We start from the raw sequence: 10,921 nt of genomic DNA, 5'->3' as shown, positions 1-10,921 counted from the left end.
TGCATCGACCTTTTCTGTCTAGTTCAGTAGGAACACTGAAATGTTTAATCAGAGAGTGTTTGATATTAGCACTCTGTTGTTGTTAGCACTGTTGTCCAGAATGCTGCCTGTGACGCTGAAAGAATATAGAAGCTCATCATCTTCCAGAGCAAATTATCACCATGATTAACAGCAGGTTTATCACACGGTTGGTTCAGACTTGCTTCTTTTTTGGGAAAAAAAAAAAAAAAACAATGGATTTTCCTCTCCAACATTGTTCGGCAAGCTACAAGTTCCACAGAGACATCAGAAGTCTTTAATGCAGGGTAAATGAAACCTTTTTTTCAGTGTGGTTGCCTTTGTAATAACAGTCTTCTTATTTGTTGGATACTTATGTAACATAAGATGAAAAGACATTTTATAGCCTTCTGGCAAGAGGACTGAAAATTAACAGCATACCTGTGGCTGCCCTAAGCCAGGGAGGGAGTCATTTTCAGGCCATGGGAAAACTGCAGGTTTGCATCCTTCCCTTCTCCTGGCTTACCGGTGTTCAGTGTTTCCACGGACTCGTTCTCCACGAAAACATCACTTTAAAGAGAAATTAAGTAATTGGTTCTGATGCAAGAGCAGGATACCAAGGTGGCCAGATCCTTCCGTGCTGCGTTTTGTCTTCCCCTGGCTGGGCTCTCTGTTAACTCCGATTTCCCCTGGCAGCAAAGCCCAGCAGATGCAGCACATGCAGAGGGAGGAATCCTCGCCATCCCGGTGCCTTTATGGGCCATATCCTGTGGGCAGGCGGACCCCCCTCGATCCAAGGGATGTTTTACAAAACAATCAATGCCTTTTCGCACCGACTCCCTCTCAGCGTGCGGAAAGGAAAACCACAAAAAGATAATGATCTGGGGTTTGATCTCACCCATACCGGGCCGACAGCAGGGTAATCCCATCGACTCCAGCTGATTTATTCCAAATGACTTTCACAGGCTTTGGGCTGGGCCTTTAAACAAATGTAAACTTGATCAGAACCAAGCCCAATCACATTCATGCCCATTCTTGCTTTGAATACTTGTCTTCCATAGCACGTTTTCACCTGGAACCCGAATGACCTCAGCGCAAAGCTTCCTCATTCAACATTAAGTTGACAACTATTTTCAAACAAGTTAATTACTCTCATTATGAACGCGGGGCGCTTTTAATCCTCAACGCAGCGATGCTGGGAGATACACTTTGCTGCCCATCCCCATTGATTACCAACAAATAGATCCCAAAGAAACGCAGGTGTGGGTGGGGCAGACTGTGGCCAGCAAAACCAGCCAGGCTCCTGGGAAAATCCTTGGGATCCTGGCATGTCCCGAGCTCTGGCGATGCTGCTGTAGAGCCCTGTGCTGGCATCTGGGAGGCGCTCACCTCTGGGCAGATAAAGGCAAGGTTCAGAAAAGTGGCTGAAGGAGACCTTCGGCTTCATCCCAGTGCTCCTGGGGTTGGCAGAGCAAGGATTTTGCTCTTCCCGCCCAAAACTCTGGAGGTGAGGGATGCTGCAGCCAGCAGAGCATGGGCAGAGCATCAGGAGGATGCTGTGCCAGTCCTTCAGCTGTGATCCTGCCTGGAAAACCAGCTCTGCTCCCGCCAAAGCCCCGTGAGAGCTGTGCATACCCCAGGAGGCCAAGCCCCTGGCATTCCCAGCTCGGGGAATGTTGCCTGGCATCTCCTGGGGATGGGGATCACACGCAGACAGGCCAGCACTGCTGGCTCTGCAGCTCTGGGGCTGCTGGAACTGCTCCTCAGGGCAGCACCATTGCCCACATCCCCGGCATGGCAGCACCATTAGATCAGAAAGTGACTCACTAGTGAGCGAGCCCTGTCAAGCAAGATAAATACAATTTTGGTTGTTAGCTAATCTATTTTTGTTTGTGTTCCCAGTGCATCCAAGGCACTGACTGCACTGCAGTCTGCCATGCTGGCAGCAGGCATGTGCTGCCACAAAGCTCTTTGCTCTGCAAGGAGAGCATTTGTGAATACAATTGCTGTATTTGTCTGTCAATATTACGTCACTGCTGACGTACCCAGCGCCAGCTCTCTGGGAGGAATAATATTTTTGGGTTTCCAGGAGTTAAGTTATGGAAAGGCAATATTTAAGCTGAACTAAGTAACTAGAATTCTCATCTAAGAAGCACTTCTACAATCTGTCACCTTCATCTGCCAGCCCTTCCTTCCTGCATCTCTGTGACTAAAGTTTTGTGGCTTGATAAAGTGAAGCTTTGGACTTTGATCTAAGAAAGCAGGCTTGACAGGGGCTGTTTGAAAGGGGCCTTGTAGGATGCTTCTGCACCTCCACTGCTCAACTTTATCAATGCAAGCAGCTCTCAGGGGTGCTCAGCTCCTCCTGAAAGAATACAAGCTCTGCATTTGGGTTATTTCTGCACATTGTACTTCCTCTCTGTTTGTTTTTTAGTTTTGTACTTTTGTTTAGTGTTCACTTAGACCTCAGGATGGCTATTTAGGGAAATTTAAAATTTTCATGATCAAGAAAGCGGTTTGCAATTAGAATGAGGAGAAACCAATGGTTTTAATTAAGAACAGAGAGGGAAACTTCCTAGCTTGCATGGCTGGCATATCCATTACCAATTGCCAAACTTTGCAAAGGAGTAAACAGGCGAAGGTGTATGGCAAAAAGGAGGTGAAAAGCATCATAAAACCAACATGCTGTCTTTCTCCAGGTGAGCTTAATGTAAAGTAAGTTGGCATACCAGGCAAGGCATTATCTGTCACATTTTACAGAAATCTCTTCAGACTCAAGTAAAAGACCTCGCTGCAATCACTTCATGATCAAGTCTTTTTCTGAGAATCACAGAGAGATAGCTGATTATTTGTGGAAAGAGAAAAAACTGTGGCTTTGCAAAGCTATACACATAATAGGACTTCAATTATCAAGATTTCTGCTGCTTTTCCTAAGCCTGGCTGCAATATATGTGGAAAGGACTGAAACTAAAATATTAGCAATGAATTTACAGCACTTTGGAACCCAGATAGCTGTGGGTACTTTTCAGGAGAGGCATGAGCACGCACTGAGGGTCCATCCTTGTGTTTGCCCTCCACTGCGGTCCTTCAGGCCTTCTGCTGCATTTTTACTGATTGTGGGAAATTCTTGTAGAGCCTGCTGGTTAATCATGATAGGTTAAACAAGCTGTTAAGTGATGTGGGAAACCATTGCAAAGATCCCCAGCTGAGGCTGCAAGGCTGCACCAGGCTGTGTATCACCCCCTTCCATCTGATAGTGCTATCCTGGTGCTGTGGGCTGTGTGGGAGCCTGCAGCTCCTATCAGCCCAGCCCGGTGCTTCGTGCCACATTTCTCATGCATATGGCTCTATCTCCCGGATTTAAGCCCTAGGCTGGGATGAAAATGAGTGAAGTAACTTGTATTCTCCCTCCTGAGTACGTAACACTGCATTGTGCTGCCCGCCTTCTGAGACAATAGCTAATTTTTCCTCACATATGGCATAAGGTATTATCATCATTATCGTTACTATTATTGTGTGATATCATTTAAACCAGTCCAAAATTGCATACCTGGGTGTAATTGCATCTTTCTCCTGATCAGCTGAGCCAGACACACGAGATAACCACACCATGAATGGAGCCAGGGCCCTGAGCTGGTTGGGCTCCCTCAGCTTGGGAGCAAAGGTGGTAGAGAGGGTTTCTAAACCCTGTTCTGAGCTGAGAATCTGGTTTTCCTGCTAAGAAGATGCACTGGAGCAGAGGAGAGCTGTTTGTGACCACGTTTCCAGCCAGCTCCACTGGAGTGAGCATTGGAAGTTTGGCAGTGCTGTCTGACACAGCCCCACAAAATGCTGAGCTCAGAGAGGGGGACAGAGCTGGGCCCTGATCCCTGCCCTTCTCCAACTCCTGCCTTTCCAGTGGGTGAATCTTAGCAGTGACTTTTGCCCAGGGTGATTTGGTGACTTGTAAAAGGGTGGATGTCTCAGGGGCTGCCTGCAAGACAAGCAGTGAAACCAACATCAGTCTTGTGCTCCTTATCTTCAGGCTGATACCATCAAAGGTCTCAGTCTGTCCTGGCTGGGGACTGATTGTCCCTCCAGGCATCGCATGACTTGTGAAAGTGGGGGAAGTTTGGGTTTTTAGGTGGGTTGAGGCCCTGTGATGGCACCTGGTCCCTTTCCATCTCCCTGTCCCTTGGCCATTCCTAAAACTGAGCCCAGCCACCAAATCCTCCTCAGGACAAGAGCAGCTGAGGCTCCCAGCAGCTCTGTGAGGAGCCCTCCTGAAGCACAGCACCCACCTTTCCTCTGGTTCCCATGTTCAGAGCTAAACTTCTCCCTTTGCCATTCTGTGTCCTGACCTTCCTAGGACGTGTCTCAGCAGAGGTGGAACTGGCTCCTGTGGCTCAGGATGAAACTGTCCTGACCCACCACGCACTCTGAGGTGGTGTTTTTGGTGAGTTTGTGAGGTGCAGGGGGATCCTGTGTGAGGAAGTTTACCATAAACTGCCTGGGCTGTAGATCCTTAGACTCAGCAGTTTCCTGTGGAAGAAAATCCCAAGATTTCAAACCAACACATTTTTTCACCTGCATTTTTTGCTTTCCACTGAGGTCGTTCCAACTGTGGAAGCATCAGCAGGGAGTAATATGACTTAAATTCCTGGGAAGTCTTACAGTAAGGAGAAAGCACTGCAAGACCTTTTTTAACAGTTGGGCTTGATGATTTTTCCAGCCGAAATGATCCTATGGTTCTATAAAATCACACCAGCAGCGCCATGATCAGAGATAGCCAAGTCCCCACTCTTCAGCAGTTACAAGCTTAATTAAAGGGTAATGTAATCAAGCCAGTGATGAATCATAAACTTTTTATCAATGCAAAATGAAAGATTTTCCCCACCAGAGACTGCAGCTCACATTTTGCTATCACTGTAACTTCATCAAGCCCATGCACTGAATCATTTCCCACCTGAGTCAGAAGCAGCTTCATGGGATTACACCAGGGCAAAACCAGCCCAAGGAGACAATGGCAAGGCAATAGGATCCCTTCTTTACACCCCAATACCTACAGAGAGCCAAACAGATGGATCTGAATCCATATTCCTACCGGGTGATAAGGGATTTTTATGGCACAAGCAGTGCATTGCTTTGTAGATAAACTGCATGTTCCTTAAGGACACTGAATTCATAATCCCTGAGGCAAGGGAGTGCATTATCCTTGTACCCAAAAGCACAGAGAGAGGCATGAAAGACACGGGGAACCTCATTCTGCTGAATAATGCTGTTGCTATAATAGGAGGGAAACAGAGGGGGGATGCTTTGCCACAGCCAGCAAGGATGAAATGGCCAGCAGTTTACATATTCAGCTTCCCATGAAAGGAAAATAACAGCCTGCCCAATCCCTTCCTACAGCTCTGCTTGTGCCACTGCAGCAACCCCACTGCCAAGCTAAGCCAGCCCCCGTGCAGGAACATAAACACAGCCAGAAATCAGACTTGGCAGCAAATAAAGCCCGGGGTGGGAAATACCTCTCACTTAAAGTATCTGCTGCTCTAAGAGGGTCTCTTTGTAACAAACTCCCACGCTGTAGCCTTAAAGCTTAATGGTCTGTGAAAGTTATTATGCAACATTTTTAGCATTTGATTCCGTTCTGACGGGACTTTATGATCTGTATTACAGGAGAACACTGTTAAGCCAATCATGCCCATAATGAATCTTTGTAATAGAATAGCTCCTAACATTTTGACTTTTCAGAAATACAGAAACACAAAACTGTCACTGATGTTATTTTCCCCCTGCTTCCCCAAGTCCATCTGTTAGAGCTGCTAAAGATCAAGGGCCATCATTTCTTCTGCAGACTGAATGGTGGAAAAGGCACTTGGCTTCCAAGGGCTTAATTCTGCGCTTTTTTATTCCCAGGCACAGACTCTTCAGGCACTATCAATTTGCCTTTTTCTTTTTAAAGCATGCCTGGTATAAGTCATGTCTGAAATATAATTCCTTATTTCTGCTACTGATGACAGCTTAAATGATTAAAAGGAATTTTTTAAGTTCTTTGTAGGTTTCTCATTTTCATATTATTGTTATTTTCCTTTCTGCATTTCATTCAGCTCTGGTAGCAGAAGGAGCCTTACTGGAGTCACTTTTTCCTTCTGTTCATTGAAACGAATTCTGTATTGTTTGCTTTTGATGAGCAGTTAAAAGAAAAGGAAATAAAAACACGGGTACTAAATAGCCTAAAACACTCAGCAACTGCATATACTCGCACCCTACAATGCAAGGAGGGCCCTTTAAGCTTGAAACAGGAGCAGATTCTTTAAAACTTTCCCAGAGAATAGCAGTGACCTTGCAGATCAGATAACCCATGGTCTCCAAGAGTTCAAATATGTCATCAAGACTTTATTTTACTGCTTGATGTTCCTTGGCCTAGTTGCTTCAACCAGGCTAATTGCACCACTCCCCCACCCAAAAAAAACCCTACAACAGGACTGCACAACCAGAACCAACGTCAGCAGAGCAGAGCTGGGCACATGGCAGGGACAAGGATAAATGGGACACTGTGTGGAAGGCTGGCGTTCTGCTGAGTGACCCTAATCTGATGGGTACAACATATTAAAGCCAATGGAAACATTTGATTAAAAACCTGCTAGATCTTTGCTCAGGGTCTTATCACAAAGCCCTCACAGGCAGGCAGGCAGCCAAGTGCTGAGCGGCAGCACAAATGGTCCATGGTGGAAATCCACAGGCCCCCAAGTCCTTCCACAGAAACCTGCCTGGAGGATACCTGGGCTTCCCAGACCCCTGCTGCCTTTCAGTGTGTGCAGTGAGAGACTGAGGTGTGCTGTCACCACCCTTTAGAACACAGACAGCTCTGAGAGCATCATCTGCCCCCATCTGCCCAGACCTCTTGGGCTGGGTCCAGCAAGCCTCAGCCTTTCCAAGAGGCCACACGTGCTTTTGTGTCAGGTCAACACCCTTCAACCTCTGTGGTCTTATTTCAGAAAAATTCCAGTCAGGAACTTCAGGAGGCAGGGGTGAGCATCTCAAAACTCCAACATCTCCTGCATCCCACCCAGAGGGGTGAGCATCCCAGAACTCCAGCATTTCCTGCACCCCACTGAAAGGAGTGAGCATCCCAAAACTCCAGCACCTCCTGCATCCCACCCAGAGGGGTAAGCATCCCAAAACTCCAGCACCTCCTGCATCCCACCCAGAGGGGTGAACATCCCAAAACTCCAGCACCTCCTGCATCCCACTGAGAGGGGTGAACATCCCAAAACTCCAGCACCTCCTGCATCCCACTGAGAGGGGTGAGCATCCCAAAACTCCAGCACCTCCTGCATCCCACTGAGAGGGGCGAGCATCCCAAAACTCCAGCACCTCCTGCATCCCACCAAGAGGGGTGAGCATCCCAAAACTCCAGCACCTCCTGCATCCCACCAAAAGGGGTGAGCATCCCAAAACTCCAGCATCTCCTGCATCCCACCAAGAGGGACAAGCATCTCAAAGCACCCTGTCTGCTCTCACTGGCTTTGCAGCCTGCTTGGTTTCACTGACACATTTTCCCTGCTGTTCCCTTCCCCCTGGATATCCCTGGCAGGATGGAAGAGCCCAGGAGCAAAGGAAATAAAAGCATCCCAGTCAGCGTGAGAACTGCTCCCCTCTGTTCTGTCTCCAACAGGCTGGAGCTTGTGAAATCAAACAGGGGCTGCATGTTAGCACAAAAGCCGACTCCAGCCCATCTCCGTAGATTTTAGCATTAACTGAGACTTTTACTTTCATTTTTATGGGAAATGGATGCTTTTCAAAGCTGTTGAGGAAGTAGCTGTTATTGTCAACAAGCTGTATTGGTTTTACTCCAGGATGGGCATTTCAGAGAAATCAGCCAGGAGAAGAATAATCACTTTCAGCAACAGCTACTGTCTAGACTAGTTTAGACTTAACTTTAAACCATACCCTTAGGCTCCAGTTTAGCAATGTATTTAAACATATACTTAATTTTTAGGTACATGTAAATTCCAGTGTACTTACTTATTTAAATTTAGGCACATGTTTCAGTCTTTTCCTGAATTATCTTCTAAAGCATTCACAACTTAGCCTCACTTCCATCAGTGCAGATCATTGTGCTACATCATTTGATTACTGCAGAAGTAGGAAAAAATATTCCTGGTGATTTATTGAGAAAAAAATTCCTGCTTTTATACCAATATTCTGCTGAGGGGTTATGCTTTTTTAACCAGTTTCCTTCTCCAGCCTGAACTCAAAACCAAAGCTGGGATTTGATCAGATACTTTGGTCGTGAAGGGAATATGCTCCAACTATACACAGATTTTAAAGAGGAGAGATAAAGTGAGGGTACAGCTTTATCGAGCATTTCAAGCAAAAATGCAGCCACTCCCCTTTTCCAGATCCTCCTTTTCCCCAACTCAGTGTTCTGGGACATTACCTGTTCATTTCAAGGCATGCTGATGGTCAGCACTCACACCACGACACCACCAGCTTGTGGCTGGAGAAGACCTCTGTGTGTATTTTGGGTTGATGTAGTTGTTGATCAGAACTGAAATTCTTTTTTTTTTTTTTTTTTTTTTTTTACTTTAATCCCTCTGAAATGGAATGCGCAATCAGAAAGACGATTCTTCTTTTTATTTTTCCTCTCTGAAAAGAGAAGTATTCACAGTCCAAGGTTGCAAATCTGAGCAGTATGGTCAATGATGTAAACACAAATGAAAATTAGCCAACAAAAGAAACTCACTTGAGTTAAATAGGAGGTTGTTATCATACCTTGCATCCTCTTCTGTAACTAAATGGAGAGTGAGTCAGGTAAAGAACCAACCAAAGGGGACAAAGCAGCTACTGCTGACACCGTGCAGTGTTCCAGACACAGCAAAAAGAATATAAAATAAATAGGATACAGAGATGTAATTGTAGGATTATGTTTCCCCAAAAAGATGCTATTCCATACTCATTTTTAACCAAATCAGACTGCCCCTCAAGTAAATAAGAAAATACCAGTTGCCACAAACAGCCCAAATTAAGTATAAATATTTCTGAAGGCTTCACTAAGACTATAATCTCATCCTTCAACGTTCTCAATTTTTCACTTCCTTTACTGATTTCTGGAAACAAGTGGACCAGATTCCCCAAATCTTGTCACCCTGCACCATTATTTATATTTTCACCAATCTAGCACGGGTGCTACAGATTTGAAATGGCAGCACCCCGAGTCCACTCCTTTGGCACACACAGAGAATGAGGCTAAAGGTGGTAGAAAGCCCAGGCAAAGTGAGTTTATTTGATTGTAGTCATTAGTGCTGTACATTAAGGGTTCAATCCTGCTCCCTTTGAAGTTGGTGGTATTACTCCCACTGAATTCATGTGCTCTGAAAAATGCCTGAGTTTTGCAAATTTATCATTTTTGTCATCTATGCTTCGGGTCAAAACTATAACCCAGTGTTTTGGACTTGGTTCTGAGCCAAATGATTTTTCCTAAAGGTTCCAGGAATGCATACCTGTCCTTCAGAGAGGTGCCAATCCACTCTACACCCAAGGAGCAGGGTGGCTGAGGATCTCAGAATGGTCTGAGGGATGCAAACATCTTGCAGTGACCCTGGAGCGACAGCTCCCAGGGTCTGCCCAACAACAGCACCTCACTTTAACTCAACAGGAAGGATGGGAGACCATCCTTTCTGAGAGTGCATTTCTGCAGAGGGTTTACCACTGATTTGCTGCCATTTGTGGGGAATTACACCTAAAATCGCTACAAAACATCTCCCTGTGGTTTTGTTGCCGTTTCTGTTTGTTTGTTGCTTTTAAAAAGAAAAATAATAACATTGTGCTTTAAAACCTTCTAAATAAGCAATTCAACAACAAATTTCCAATGGTATTTATTTATTTATGTGCCTTTGGGATGACAAGGAGCGAGTGCCAGTTTGGGGAATAGAGAAAATGTTTCTTTACGTTGTAAATCAAATGGAAATGCTCTTTGTGGTCAAGATGTGCTTTTTCCTACCTCACATATCCATATCAAACCCTGGGTGTCTGTGCTGGCCATTTTCACGCTGATATATTACCAAAACCTACTGTCAGCTGAGCAAAACAGAAACTGTAGCTGCTGGGTACAAAATCAAAGGATTCTTCTCTAAAACACTTTCGCTTTAAGGATGCTGGTGCTTAAATACATTGTTTATTTCACCTTGTTACTGTCTGCCAGGCTTCCTCTGGCGCCTCTCCCTCCACTGGCTCACTTCTGGCATGGCCTAACAGGAGGTTTTCCTCGATGAAGAAGAAACTAAACCTCGCTCCCTGCTTCTTTTTTCTCCCCTTTTGCATTTTCTTACCCCCCCCCAGGATAAATTTGGGCTGAATTCCATTAGCTCCGGGTCTGTTCCTGCTTTTTTGGTCCCATCAATGACAGCTCCTCATCTGGGGACCCTCCCAGCCATCCCTATCTTCCCTCCCACCCAGACCCATGGTGGCGATGGTTCCCCTACAGAAAATCCCTGTGAGCTTTGCTCCAACAAATTCCTCATTTCACGGGCCCTCCATGGCTGCCCTGGGGGTTTGGGCACCGCAGGTGACACTGAACACCTCAGGTGGGTTTGGGATGTCCCCAGAGGGACACTGAACACCTCAGGTGGGTTTGGGATGTCCCCAGAGAGGGAGACCCCCGCCCTCCTTGGGCAGCTGTCCCGGAGCTCTGCCACCCTCGCTGTGAAGTTCTTGAGGTGACACTTCTCGTGTTTTGTGTTTAGGGCCATTGCTCCTCATCCTGCTGCGGGGCACCCACCAAAGAGGCTGGCACCTTGCTCTGGGCACCCCTTGGAGGTTTTTAGAGCCACCGATGAGATGCCCTCGCAGTCTTCCCCAGACCAACCCCGCCTCTCAGCCTCTCCTCTCCTGAGAGCTGTTCAGACCCGTCACCATCTGCCGGACCCTCTCCATCCCCTCC

Source organism: Geospiza fortis, unplaced genomic scaffold (genome assembly GCF_000277835.1).
Source record: "Geospiza fortis unplaced genomic scaffold, GeoFor_1.0 scaffold590, whole genome shotgun sequence".
Classification (NCBI taxonomy): Eukaryota; Metazoa; Chordata; class Aves; order Passeriformes; family Thraupidae; genus Geospiza; species Geospiza fortis.
This window is presented reverse-complemented; position numbering follows the sequence as displayed.